This window comes from Sphaerodactylus townsendi, linkage group LG09, assembly GCF_021028975.2.
Source record: "Sphaerodactylus townsendi isolate TG3544 linkage group LG09, MPM_Stown_v2.3, whole genome shotgun sequence".
Lineage (NCBI taxonomy): Eukaryota > Metazoa > Chordata > Lepidosauria > Squamata > Sphaerodactylidae > Sphaerodactylus > Sphaerodactylus townsendi.
The window spans coordinates 20885120-20891119 of NC_059433.1; positions in this window are offsets into that span (position 1 = coordinate 20885120).

The window sequence follows — 6000 nt, forward strand, 5'->3', positions numbered from 1 at the left end:
AGCTAGACAGCTAGATAGCTAGATAACAACATGATTGGAATATGTAGATAGATGATAGATAGATAGATAGATAGATAGATAGATAGATAGAGAGAGAGAGAGAGAGAGAGAGAGAGAGAGAGAGAGAGAGAGAGAGAGAGAGAGAGTTCCAATTGGAATGAAAAGACCAAGACCAATTTCTCAAATGCTGTTTGAAATGTTTTTTTCAGACCCTTTCCTTGGTTGGTCAATGTGTACATTTGTACCATGTTTTTGAATCAATGATTGATCATTCAGGAAAGTTGATTTATATCTGCATTTCAGTATTTTTGCCCTTTTTAATGCTTGTGCAATTTTGGTGTACTATATTTAATTCCTTACTCTCTTGCTAAGAAATTTTGGTGAAGTTACTTCTTTTAATTTTCAACATCTGTGAAACAGAAGTGATGTATTTGAGTCTTTTGTGAGATAACCCTAGCATCCGTGAATGCCCTGATTCCAAGTTCCATTAAATTTTTTCAGGTGCATTCCCATTATGAAAACATCAGCTGGAAGTGTACTACTAGATGATTCATAAGTTTCAGATACTGGGGATGGATATGGAGTCAGCAAAACTAAGCAAATATATGCTGATGAAAAGAAAAAGAAATACTTCACATTTTCTATTTCTAGGGCTTGAAATAGAGAAACAAAATAATTGAGATATAATAAAAATAGGGTTTATCTTAGGGATAAATGATTCTATAGACTTGCATGTTTTGGGACCCTTTCTAAAAATATGGACAAGGGATGGACATTTCCTGAACTGAGACATGGAAATACATATTTTAGCTCCTAGATACTTAGGAAATCATTCATTAACAGCAAGTCATAGAATCATAGTTGGAAGAGACCCCAAGGGCCATCACTCCCCTGCAATGCAGGAGCACACATTCAAAGCATTCAAAGTGTTTATTTAGATAGTTATTTTTTAAAATGTTCCTTATCTTTTTAAAATGCTTCCCAAATGATTCAACAACTAACCATAACCTAATATAGTTTATATTCAGTCAGGACCATCCGTTTGTGGCGGACACAGTGTCACAGGAATAATAGTTTAGATTTTGTGAGAAACTGAGGACCAGTTATGAATTAAGAAAAGAATATGTAACTCAGAACATTCCTTGTTCATTGGAAATAAATGGCATAAGGGATAATCAGAGGCATATCTAGGCAGAATGGAGCCCGGGGGCAAAAATCTCAATTTTCCAAAAAAAACCCCTTTCCTGGCACCCACATCTACTGCCTGGTGCTGGTGCCTAGGCCTACTGCCTAGAGCTGGCACCCAGATCTACCACCTGGAGCCGGGTGAAGCCCATGTCTACTACTGGCTGTGTCTGGCAAGCACGCCCATCACAAGCATGCGTGATTAGATGGTGTGCGCCCGGGGACATGTGATACCTCGTGTCCCTCTGGCAGATACACCCCTGGGGATAATTTCAAGTAGCATCAGTGCTACTATCTTGCTACATTGATCCATGCAATAGTCACCTCTAGGTTAAATTCAACTCACTCCATGCAGGGCTATCCTGCTGCAGAAGCTCCAGCTGGTGCAAAAATGCAGCAGTGCAGGTGGTCAATGGGACACCATGGCGGAGACACACTCAACCTGTGTTTTGCCAGCTGTGTTGGTGCCAGATGGTGTACCGAATCAAATTCAGGGTTTTGGTGCTGACCTTCAAAGCCCTGAACATATCTCTTCTACTATGACCCCTGAAGATCACTATGGTCAGCATCTTCTGGTGATCTCTGGCCTGAAAATTGTCTGGCTTGCCTTGACCAGGGCCAGAGCTTCTTGGGCCCTGGCCCCACCTTGGTGGAACAATCCATCGAGTGACACCCGACCCTGTGAGACTCGAGGTAGTTCCACCGGGCCAGTAACATGAAGCTGTTCCACCAAGCTTATGGCTGAGGCAACTGCGGTTTTGACCATCTTGGCCTCCCCCTCGACTTTCCCACCATTGCCTTCCTTCCGGCATCCTGTATTTTGTTGTAATTTAATCGCCATCTAGTTTTAGAGATCTCTGATCTTTGGATGTAGATTTAGTTTTTAAATTGGTATTATATGTATATTTAAATGTTGGAACCCACCCTGAGCCTGTGAAGGGAAGGGCGGCATATAAAACCAAGAAATAACATTAGATGGAATGCCGTTATAAGATACTCCCCCACCCCACCCCCGTGGCTCTTGTGTAGCTCCCCTTGCTTGCTCTTTATTCTTCTTCATGAACATCAAAACATGCAATTCCTTGCTCCCATTAGAAGAATTCAGGCTTGGGTGTTCGCATAGAATTTGCCCACCAGCTATGGAATTCATTTTAATAATTCCATTATTCCTACTTTGTATGAGCATCACTTACATAATCTAATTATAAATTCAAGCAGCTTTGGGGCTTTGATTTCCCATATGTTATTAAGCCACGTACAAAGCATTTTTTTTTCAGTCAAGTGCCCTGTTAAATCTCTGGACAATGGTCCCTCTGTTAGACAGAAAGAGTAAGAATCAGCTAAAGTTCTCAGCTCTCTCACACTCCGCATTTTCTGGCTCGGATTCTCTTTTAAAGCAATGATTTTTTTTAAACAAAAATCTGTCCGACTGCAACTTTCTGGCAAGGGGAAGAGAAATAAAATAAATATCTCTGTGCTGTGTGCATTTGCAAACATGACTGTTGTTTATCCTTTTGTTTTTTGGGAATTGCTTACCTCGGCACTTTATCCTAGGTGTACTCTTTAAAAATGTAGGGAGCTACCAAGCCAGCCGGCTCAGCAAAAAGTTGCATTTTATTCAGTGGGGATTACTGGCCGGAATGTGTACTGAGGATTGAAGCCATTGTGTGTGAAGTAGACCTTGGTAAAATATTAGAAACGTGCCCAGGTGTGGGATGCTACATTGGTGAATATTGTGAGTTTTGCTTTAGACTCACTTGTACAGTGTGTTAGTGCGATGTAAGTATACAGAACTTTGATTCTTGTAAAATGACTTTTCCTTTTGAATCAAATCGCTAGCGCTCAGTGGAGTGAAAGGGTGTAAATAGCCAAATAAATAAACCTAGTATGCTCTGTTATTTTTAAGAGGATGCTTTGGCCAAAGGGGAAAACAAGTTCAGTAGTAGGAGATTTCCCATAAGCCAAAACAGTACAGACAAAAACTAACACAAAACTAGAAACGACAGGAAGAAATGCAAAACAATTGGCAAAAAATAAAAAATGAAGCATTGCTATTTAGCCAGTGTTACAAATCTGTTATATAGTCTCAAGTATGTGTGTGTATATATATCTGTCTGTCTATCTTATTGCTCATAAAGATGATAGCAACCAAGCCATGAAGTTGAATGGCACAAAAAAAGAAAGCACATAACAGCATCGATGTATCATCCTCATTTAGCAGTTTGAATCCGCCAAAGGTATTTTAGGTAAAAGTAGTTCCTTATGCAAGCACCAGTTCATTTCTGACCCATGGGGTGATGTCCCACCATAACATTTACTAAGCAGACTTTGTTTACAGGATGGTTTGCCGCTGCCTTCCCCAGTAATCTACACTTTACCCCCAGCAAGCTGGGTACCCATTTAACTGACCTTGAAAGGAGGAAAGGCTGAGTCAACCTTGATCCGGCCACCTGAAACCAACTTTGGTCAAGACTGAACTTAGATCGTGACTCCGACTGTCACTTGAAGAGGTTTTAGAAACTGCAGAGATTCCCTGATCTTAGGGCAGGGTGACATGCTGAAGAGGGCAAAATGTGTGTGTACCCGAGAATCAAATCCAAAGGGAATGTATGCTCAATGTGAACGAGACCACATGTGAATTAAAAATATCTTTCTCAGGCCCTTTCCGCACATGCAAAATAATGCATTTTCAAACCACTTTCACAACTGTTTGCAAGTGGATTTTGCTATTCCGCACAGCTTCAAAGAGCACTGAAAGCAGTTTGAAAGTGCATTATTCTGCATGTGCGGAATGAGCCTCACTTTCTATAATCCCTCTGAAGCCTGAGGCTAAGAGACAGCGCAGGGTCCTTCACTTTCAGCAGCAATTGCTTATGTTGGCCCTTGTGGCTTTTCTTCCAGCAGAAATAATGTTGGGAACCACATCAGCAACTGGCCACTGTCTTTTGAAACATCACCAGTAATCGTGTTCCTTACAGTAACTATTTAGTGAAACCTATGCATTCATTATGAAAGGCCTATGCTAGAAAAAAGTGTACTACTCTTTTTGCCCAGCAGACGGCGCCCAAACATAAAATGTTATAAATAAAACCCTCACTCTTTCTGTATAAAATCATCTATTGGTAGTATAGAGACATTTAAATCAGAGGCTAATTAATTTAAAATATTCTTCTGGAAAAGTTGAAGGCAGCGGGAATACAACCTATGATGGATTGACTCAGTATAGGAAACCACATGTCTCTGTTTGCAGGATGTGAGCAAGACTGTTCACTATAGCCTTTTTTTGCACAAATCTCCTACATCGTTCATAAAATGTTTTCAGTCTTCCTGTTTTTCTTCACACTCATCCCCTTGAAACAATTCTCACACTCATCCCCTTGAAACAATTGCAATGAAGCAATTGGTGTTTCAATGCTTCATTGCCTTGTGCTGCCTTCTATACCCCTTGTACACTTGATCCTTTGAAGATTGACAGCCCAAAAATAAAAGAACAAACAGGGAAATGTCGCAAGTAAACAGGCAGGGGGAACTGAGTGAACTCATAAAATGGCGCCAAGGAGGAAGTTCAAGGAAGCAGAGGAGAAGAAGAAGAAGAAGAAGAAGAAGAAGAAGAAGAAGAAGAAGAAGAAGAAGAAGAAGAAGAAGAAGAAGAAGAAGAAGAAGAAGAAGAAGAAGAAGAAGAGGAGGAGGAGGAGAAGGAGAAGGAGGAGGAGGAGAAGGAGGAGGAGGAGGAGGAGGAGGAGGAGGAGGAGGAGGAGAAGAGGAGGAGGAGGAGGAGGAGTTTGGATTTATATCCCCCCTTTCTCTCCTGCAGGAGACTCAAAGGGGCTTACAATCTCCTTGCCCTTCCCCCCTCACAACAAACACCCTGTGAGGTGGGTGGGGCTGAGAGAGCTCCGAGAAGCTGTGACTAGCCCAAGGTCACCCAGCTGGCGTGTGTGGGAGTGCACAGGCTAATCTGAATTCCCCAGAAAAGCCTCCACAGCTCAGGCGGCAGAGCTGGGAATCAAACCCGGTTCCTCCAGATTAGATACACGAGCTCTTAACCTCCAATGCCGCTGCTGAAGGGTGGAAAATTGAGTCAATAGATTGCACAGCAACTAAAGATGTTTTCAAAACATTTCAGCCAGATAATCATTTTAAAGGGGAAGTCGTTTAAAAACATTTTGAGGTTGGAAATAAGACATTTTGGGGTAAAAGCAATGCAGAACTCCGTGGTGTGGGGGGGGGGGACATTTCATTTCCTGCCTCAAAACATTTTAAATGAATGATGTGGAAAAACTCAGCGAGGCGTTTTGGAGGTCATTAATTCACAGGGTCACCATAAGTCAGAAGTGACTTGAGAGCACTTAACAAAGCAGAAGTCCTGCTAAGTAAAAAAAAGGAAAGTTTTCCAGGATGTCTGATCAATGAGTGACACGGTGTAATAGTGTCAGACTAGGATCTGGGAAACCCGGGTTTTAATCCCCACCCTATCATGGAAGCTTGCTGGGTAATCTTGAGCCAGTTGGGCACCCTTAACCTTATCTACTGCACAGGGTCAGTGTGAGAATAAAATGTGGGAGAGAAAAGGTGAAGCCTTTGGGTCCCCAGACTTGCCATCTTTATGACTAAGAGGGAGGCTTCATTGATCTCTGTACCCATATCCGTCCCCTCTGGTACTTAGCCCAGCATCCCTTGCAACGCCAGGCTGCCCAAGTTCAAACCCAAAGAGCTTAAAGTCATGCAGTTGGGATCAGTGGTGGGATCCAAAAATTTTAGTAACAGGTTCCCATGGTGGTGGGATTCAAACTGTGGCGAGGCGCCAATGGAGCT